This window comes from Nannospalax galili, unplaced genomic scaffold (genome assembly GCF_000622305.1).
Source record: "Nannospalax galili isolate Female #2095 unplaced genomic scaffold, S.galili_v1.0 scaffold416, whole genome shotgun sequence".
In the NCBI taxonomy this organism is placed as follows: domain Eukaryota; kingdom Metazoa; phylum Chordata; class Mammalia; order Rodentia; family Spalacidae; genus Nannospalax; species Nannospalax galili.
This window is the reverse complement of record NW_008338125.1, coordinates 552681-561911: the sequence shown is the minus strand read 5'-3', so window position 1 is coordinate 561911 and position 9231 is coordinate 552681.

Here is a 9231-nt window from a genome sequence, read left to right as displayed (position 1 = left end):
TTGCTTTATTTTTCAGAACCAGTACCAAGGATATTGATGTATTTTTTTTTTTACTCAGTGGAACCTTATTTTGGCAGCATATACTGTTAAATAATACTCTTAAAGTAATGAATAAATTTAGACTACTTCTCATACCCGGTAACTATTGAAACCATTTGAGTTTATCCATTTCCAAGATAAAAAAGATTCTTTGAGAAAGAGAAACGTACAGATAAGGTTGGAATAGAAGTGGCTGGTCGGTCTGCTGATGAGACCCATTCATCCTGAGTGCCGAACCATTGTCCTCTGAGTAAATACGTGGCCCGGAACCATTTATCTTCAATTTAACTGCCACTGTGTTTGTTCCCGATTTTATAACTGTATTTGCCATTTCTAAATTCTCACATCACACTGACTATTAGAAACAATATTTTAGTTCTTATAAATAGTACAGCAATAAATATATAATCAATCCCAGCACTCAGGAGGCAGAGGCAGGCAGGATCTCTGTGAATTCAAGGCCAGCCTGGCCTACATAGTGAGTTCCAGGACAGCTGGGGCTACAAGGAAACTCCATCTCCAAAAATAAAAAAAGGTCCAACCTTCACCTGGTGTAGTGGCTGAGAACTCAGCAGCCTGCCTGAGAGTGCCTGGATCCTGCCTCCATGTGGTATAGATGGAACACCACTGAAATGGGCCAACAGCCCATGGAAAATAGCCAGAGACCGGAAAGTTCAGTGCCTTACCACAATGAGAGGAAGATTATCCCACACATATCACCCCCTTCAAGGCTCAGGGACGTTTTCAGAAAATGTTGGTAGAGAGAATGTAAGAGCTGGAGGAGGACTGGAGTGTTACCTGGAAGTGTCCAGACCACTATGACGGCAAGCTATAGTCACACCTCAAGGAGCTGAAGGGAAAGTCAGTTACCCCCACCCACCCAATCAGTAGACCTTAGCTGCATAGGAGGGGCTAAGGATATATAAACCGAGAACACCATGAGACACCTCTCGCCATTTTGTGTGGCTGTCAGGAAGTCACAGGATCTATGTGTGAGTGTGGACTTTCCAGCACAGCTGTAAATCAGAGGGAGGCCCACTCTTCTGTAAGTAACCCCCACCCTATGCTCTGTTAGCAAGCCCAATAAACTAGTTAGGATTAAAAAAAAAAAAAAAGAGCTAATGAAACCTCCATTATTCCACCAAAGTTGACCCCATGTTGGCAAATTCTTTGGTTTTTGAATTCTTATTCTTATTTTTCCCCCTTAAACTTCATTGTATATATATTTTTATGTAAACTGCTTCAAGTTATTTCTGGAAAATGTGTTAAAAATTGCTTCTCTTTGGAATAATAAAAATATTCTAAAATTTAAAAAAGAAGTGTAAAAATATATATTATCATAGAAAACACACATACACACATATGTAAAAGAGGACACCAGGTCTGACTGGCAGCATGTGGACTAGGTGACCCTCTGTATATACGAAAGGAATTCCACCATGGGGACAGTGTTGGGGAAAATAAGCAAGAGTCTGGTGAGGGTTGGTAAGCAAGGCTTTATTAGTCAATAACAGAGGAAAAGATGACCTGTCATCTGGTGGGCAGAACACAGAACCTTTCACAGAGAGAGTTCAGCATTCAGAGCCCAAAACATGGAGACCAGGAAGAGAGAATAGTGGCAGGCAGGGTCTTCTGCACTTGGTTTTCTCATTTATAGCTTGTCTGAGGTCCTCATGGTTCATGTCAGCAGCAGCCCCCAGACTGCTGGCTACTGCCACAGCATCCACTGCTGCCACTGCTGCCTCCACAGAATCCGCTGCTGCCACTGCCGCAGCCGCAGCCTCCACTGCTCCCTCCACTGCTACCACAGCATCCACCGCTGGCTCCACTGCTACAGCATCCACTGCTGCCTCCACTGCTGCAGCATCCAGAGCTCTGGTGTCTGTGACGGAGAGATCTGCGGGGCCTGTGGTGGCTCAGGCAGCAGCCGCCACCCCCAGAGCTGCAGCAGCCCCCAGAGCTGGAGCCACAGCAACCCCCAGAACCAAGGCTACAGCAGGAAGGGGCAGGTGGGCACTTAGGGGGACACTTTGGGGGGCACTTTGGGGTCTGGCACTTGGGAGGGCACTTGGGGGGGCACTTGGGAGGTGGCTGGCACTGCTGCTGGCTCTGCTGGCAGGACATCTTGGTTGGCGAGTTTTCAGGAGCTGGGGGAGAGTCAAGCACAAGTTAGACTCAGGATCCTGAGCCTACCCTCCTACTCTGGTCCTCTAAGAATCACTGATATTCACAGAAGCACCATCTCCAGCAGTTTTTGCTCTCATCCTCTCACATAATCACGATCATCATGTCTTGGAACCCTTAGAAACCCATACAAGTCAGGTAATAACTGCCATCTGATAGCGAGTGAAAAGTTAAGGCCATCAAAAGTTATGTCCAAATCATAGATTTACAAGTGGAGGAAGAAATTATTCCAAATACATCTTCAGATTTCAAAATCGCCCAATCTGCACCCAATTTTAGAAAGAAAAAGCAATAATTCCCACCTGTCATAACTTGCAAAATGATTTTATCTTTTAAATCAGTATTACAAATAACCTTGGGGATTGCCAATTATGTCAGCAGTATATTTTCAGTCCAAGGACTGAAAATCCATCAGTTCCTGCAGACCTGACATATAAACAGGGACCTTGCTGTGTGACGGGACCTCAGACATGCTCTGCTCACCACCTGCTCAGGATGACTGCTTGGTATGGCCAGCCTCACACTAGTGATGCCCTAGTCACCTTGAGAAGTGTATTTGTAAATTCCAGATCCACAGTTATGTGGGTTTCCCAAACTCTGTGGCTTTGTCATGGCTCCAGCGTTTCCTTACAGGCTCCACCAAGGCTGTGTTTTCAGAGACCATTCCTCACCAACACCTGGCCAAGGTAAATAGTTCTGTGTGCTTCTCTGTTCCCTGTTCTGGGTTGCCCACTCCACTGGCAGGCTCTTCTCTCCAGCCCCTAATTTCACAAACACTCAGATCTCCATCAAGCCTCCCATGGCTCCTACAGTTCCCTTTGCCTTCCACCCCTCCGTCTTACCCAAAATCTCAATTTCTGGCTAACATGGCCTCTTGCTCCTAGGTCCTGCCCAGCCTCCTCTCCAGCTCTTGTCTGGGCCTCTTTCTGGAGAGTTCCTATTCCCAGTCCCAGTTGCTACTTACTGTGGTAAGGCAGTGCTGTATTTGTGGGTACCTCAGGCAATGAGTGGATGAAGATGCTCCAGTCCTGAGCCCTTTTATGCCAGCCTTGGCCACTCCCCGTTATGTGAGACAGGGCCTGGGCATGGGAGGACCTCCCTCCTGAGGCTTACGTGTTCCTGTAGCAGGTGATTACTTGAAGCTTCTCACCTCTCCTCCTCCACAAGACTCAAGAAAACTGCTCTACTCTGAAAATATGTAGAGGTGGAGTAGTACATAATTAATATATTGTATTTTGCCTCATTCCCATTGGCAAATGCCTGCTTCATGTCCTCTGAAGTGGTTGTTTTTCACTCCATGTCCCTAACTCCTGTGTTTTCTTCTTGATATTGATATAAACTCACTTGCTTTTGGAAAGCCTGGCCTTTATAATTTAGGGATGATTTAGGGATGACTTCTCATTCCCCCACCTATATCCAAGCCGCCCTGCCAGCTACTAGCAATCAGAAAACTTCAGTCGGCAGCCCAAATACGTATCCCGTTTTTATACAGCCTGTGAACAAGATGTGTTCTAATGTTTGAAAAGTGAAAATACAAGGCTATTTCACCACACATGAAATCACATTAAATTCAAATTCAGTCTCTATGTTTATTTGGGACCAGCCATGTCCAGCCCTTTGTTGAGTTTCTATGCTCATTTTTCATACTACAATATCCAAGTTGACAGCACAGAGGTGCCATAGTTTCAAAAATCCCAAAAGACCCTATTACTTGTGTTTTCTTAAAAGAATTGCTGTATCTTCGTTTGCTCTATTGCTTTGTAAGAGCCTGGACCCAGAGAAAATATTTTATGCTTGGCTGTCTAATAGTAGTTGTGTGCTCTTGTGAGAATCAATTGACCTTTAGTTATTTTTCTTTGATTCCATATAGTACAGATCATAATGAAAAAAGAAAAACAAAACCTCTCACAATTTTATTATGCTAGTCAATAAAGGAATATAAGGAAGGAGCCTGGCAGAAAGTTAGTACCATGATGGACCCTAAAAAGGGAATCCTTACACTGTACATTCCTTAATAAAGGGGAACAGAGACAGATATGGTGGCACATGTCTGTCATCCCATCACTCGGGTGACTGAGGCAGGAAGACAGTGGGTTTGAGACCAACCCAGGCTATACAGCAAAATCTAATCTCAAGAGGAAAAACAAAGAAGAGCACATACCGTTTGTGCTTTCAAAGAGTGCTAAGTCCAGCTGTGGGAGTTTATCTTTTCAACTCTTTACCTCTGGGGGTTGTGTGTGCATGTGTGTATCTCTGTCTCTGTCTCTGTCTCTGTCTCTGTCTCTCTGTCTCTCTGTCTCTCTCTCTCTCTCTCTCTCTCTCTCTCTCTCTCTCTCTCTCTCTCCTCTCTCTGTTTTCTGTATATATTCTCTCTCTCTCTCTCTCTCTCTCCTCTCTCTGTGTTCTGTATATACATGTGATTGAGTATGAAATACAGCCCAAGAAAGGTTGTGTGGAAGAGGAGGAAAACTCTGCTTTTTCCTACTTAATTGGAGAGACAAATCTCAGAGTTCCCAGGAGCCCCAAGGAGACAAGGAGGAACATGCACACATGGGAAGCCAGCGAGGGAGAATTCCGCCAGTAGGAAGGCAAGCCTTATATCCAGGGACAGTGTGCTGAGACCCCTGTCTCAGCTTAAAGCCCCTGTTACTCTCTACCTCTAGATTTCTGTTATCATTCTTTCCTCTGCTTGAAAGGGGGTTCACAGCTGGTTCAAGCTGTTGTGAAACATTATGGTGAGGTTTTCCAAAATAGAGCTAATTAATTAATTAGAGAAATGTACAGAAAATTACATTGAAGCCAGAAGAAGAATGTGGGGGAAAACTATCTTTAATTAGTAGCAGAAATACTAGTGGAGAATCTGAAGTTCCTCAGATCCTGGAGCAATACATACTGTTAATAACATCAAGGTGGCCGGTGTTGTGGTTCAGGCCTTTAATCCCGGTGCTGGCAGATCTCTGTGAGTTCCAGGCTAGCTGGGGCTGCATAATGAGGCCCTGTCTCAGAAAACAAAATCTAAGCCATGAGAAGAATGTAGCCAGTTCACCAGTAGTTCCAAAATATGTCTTATGCTAATATGGGAAAACAGTACGGGGAGATACGAAATATGTTTTTATGTAAATATACATACATGGGCTGGAGAGATGGCTCAGCAGTTAAGAGCACTGACTGCTCTTGCAGAGGACCCATGTTCCATTCCCAGCACCCACATGACGGCTATGAACCATACTTAACTCCAGTTCCAGGGGAATCCAAAGCCCTTTTTTGACCTCTGCAGCATTGCATGACACAGGTGCACTCACATACATGCAGGCAATACACTCATACACATAAAATGAAAATAATAAAAAAATTTTTAAATATACACACATAAGTATTTTATGGTGTGTGTGTGTGTGTGTGTGTGTGTGTGTGTGTGTGTGTGTGTGTAGATACTCTTGATTTTCCTTGCCTCATGCCTTCCTGGTTTGTCCTTCTAACCCCACCTCATTAGAACTTTTCAAAACCTAGTTGCCTACAACTGCTTACTAGGGAGACCATACATTCCAGTTGCAGGAATAGTTTTGAATTATGCCTTTTACCTCAGCATATTTTATCATATCTGCATTATGAAATGTGTCCCAATTTGCATGATAGTTTATATGCTGTCATGCTACCATCAAATGAAGTCTTCTCAAGGATAAAACCTAAATGCTTAGCTGTTTCAAGGACCTGGGCACTGTCACCCTCTTTTGTTTCTACAGGCTTTCTGTGCTTTCTGAAGAAAAGAACACGTCATAAACTGCTTTGTCCTGTTAATTCCATTCTGAACATGGGGCTCCCTACCTGACCTGTGTGCTTTGCTTTATGTGGCCCATCTCTGAAATGGGACTGGTTATTTCTTGAGAGCAGGATCTGGGTGCCTGCCTATGACATGCTTCTAGACACATTTACCACCAGGTCTTAGAGCAGAATTTACACACAGTCATTTAGCCACCATGGAGTAGTATCTGGGGATTTACAAATAGCTTTTCTGCCTGACTCAGAGGCAATCACACATGAGATAAGTCTCTGGCATGCAGAGGGATCAGTGATGCCATGTCCTACAGACCTGCCTCTGAATTAGTCAAGGGTGATGTTTGCCCTCAGATTGTTCAAAGGAGCTTAGTTATGAGTGGAGAGGTCAAGATATTGATTCCCTGAGCACACAGGTGGCACATTCAGAAGCATAGATCAAGGCTCTTGGGATGGTGGAACTGAGATGTCATTGAACCAGATGTTATCCTCCAGCCAGGGCCATACCCAACTGCCGGTTACTCTGACCTGAGCACAGGTGATGAGTCAGTATCACAGTTGTGCCGTCAGGAGTTACCGTATATTTCCGTTTTTGTTGCTTTGACTGTTTTAAATTTGAATACAAAGAAATGGGTTTTATTGCAGGGTTTCCATACATATATGCCATTATACATTGTTTGACTGCGTCCCCCTCTCTAACTGCCCTGCTCCTCTCCATCCTCGTCTTTCTGGCCTCCTTCCCCAGTGGAATCATTTCCCCTCTGCTTTCATGTCACATGTACTCCATTACCCTCTTGGCCCCTCCTCTCCCTTTAGGTCTCTTTCTGCTCTCTTATAGTTGCCTTTCTACTTTCTTGTCCTACGAACACACACACACACACACACACACACACACACACTTAAATCTAGATTCTGTATGAGAATGAATGTGATATTAACACTATGATCAGCTTTAGCCACTTTCCTGAAAGTGTCATGATTTAATTCTTCTTTACATCTAGATAAAATTCCATTATATCTATGTACCACATTTCATTTATCCACTTATTTCTTGGTAGATACCTAGATTGGTTATATAACTTAGCTATTGTGAACAAATAGCCTTTCCACATGACTCAAAGCAATAGATGTGGATGTGCAAGTATTTCTGTCGTATGCTGACTTAATGTCTTTCAAATTTTGAAACACCAAAGAAAGAAAAAAACACCAGAGATGGAAAGACCCCCCCCCATGCTCATGGACTGGTGGTATTAATATTGTAAAAATGGCTATATTACCAAAGGTGATCTATAGATTCAATATAATATTCATCAAAATTTTAATGATATTCTTCATAGAAGAACAAACATTCCTAAAACATGTATGGAAGAAAACAAGACCTGAATGACCAAAGCAGTCTTAAGCAGAAAGAGTAATGACAGAGCTGTCACAATGCTTGATTTCAAATTATACTATAGAGTTGTACAAAGATTGCATGATACTGTCAGAAAAATAGAAATGTAGCAGACTGATGGAATAGACTATATAATTAAATGCTCTTTAGCAAGAGATGAAAACTGGTGCTGAGAAAATTGCATTTCCAATAATTGTCCTCACTTCATTTAATTTTGTCACTCAAGGCTTAGAAATGAATCTATTGGTCATTTGCATTTCTCCTTTTGAGAAATCTCTATTCAATTCACTGATCCATTTATTGATAAAATGATTTGGGAGTTTGGATCTTTAATTTTTATAGTTCCTTATAGATTCTAGATAGTAATCCCCCGTTGGATATATTTCTCCCTTTCTGTAACTGTCTCTTCCCTCCACTGATTGTTTCCTTTGCTGTGCAGAAGTGTTTTAATTTCATATAATCCTATTTGTCAGTTCTTGCAAGTATTTTCTGGGCTACTGGGATCTGTCAGAAAGGGCTTGCCTATATCAATATCTTGATTTGTCCATATTTTGTGAATTTCAACATTTCAGGTCTTATATTAGGGCCTTTGATCCATTTTTAATTGAATATTTTACAGTGCTGAGGATTGATCACAAGACCTCATATACCCTAGGTAAGTACTCTACTACTGAGCTGTATCCTCAGGCCATTTTGAATTCCAATCAGCAGAGGGAGTACCATTATAATGGACTGGTAGGTTGCCCATGCCTCAGTGGATGACCCCACATCCATGAGCAAATGTCAACAGTAATTGGTCTCAGTAGGTTTAAAAAAGTAACAAATAATTTTTTAAGAAGACATGGAGTTAGGAGGGAGATATATTGGAGGTGTGCTAGTGGAGGTGGGAAGTGGGTGGTGAATATGATTAAGATATGTGTATGAAATTCCATTGTATATAGGTTACCACATTTTCATTATCCATTCATCAGCTGATGGGCATCTAGGCTGCTCCATGTCCTAGCTATTGGGAATAGAGTAACTATGAGCATGGATAAGCATGTATCTCTGTAGTAGGAAATAGAGTCCTTTGGGTATGTGCCCAGCAGTGGTATAACTAGGCCATATAGTAGATCTGGTAGATCTATTCCTAGTTTGGGGAAACTTCCACGCTGACTTCCATAGTGATCATACCAGTATGCACTCCCACCAACAATTCATGGGGCTTTCCTTTCCCCACATCTTCTCCAGCATTTTCTGTCATTTGTTTCTAAATATTTGCCTTTCTGACTGGGGTAAGATGATATCTCAAAGTAACTGTCCTTTTCATTTTCCTGATGGCTAGGATAGTGAACACTTTATAAAATATTTTTTAGCCATTTGTATTTCTTTGTTTTGAAGAACCCTCTGCTCAGTTCCATAGCCTATTTTTAATTGAGTTGTTTGCTTTTTGATGTTTAGTTTCTTGAGTTCTTTGTATATTCTAGACACTAACCTTCTGTCAGATGTATAGCTGGTAAAGATTTTTCTTGTTCTGAAGGCTTCATCTTCAATTGGTTAACATTTTCCTTTGCGGTACAGAGACTTTTTAATTCCATAAGTATGTCCCACTAGTTGATCACTTGTCCTATCAGAGTCCTATTTAGAACATCTTTACCTGAGTCTATATCCTGATATGTACTCCCTACTCTTTCCTCTGGAAATTTCAGTGTTTCAGGTTTAACATTGAGATCTTTGATTCATTTGTAATTTATTTGTGCATAATGTGAGAGAAAGATCAAGTTCCATTCTTCTATGTAAACTTCTAGTTTTCCCAACACTATTTGTTGAAGATGCTGTTTATCTCCAATGTCTATTTTTGG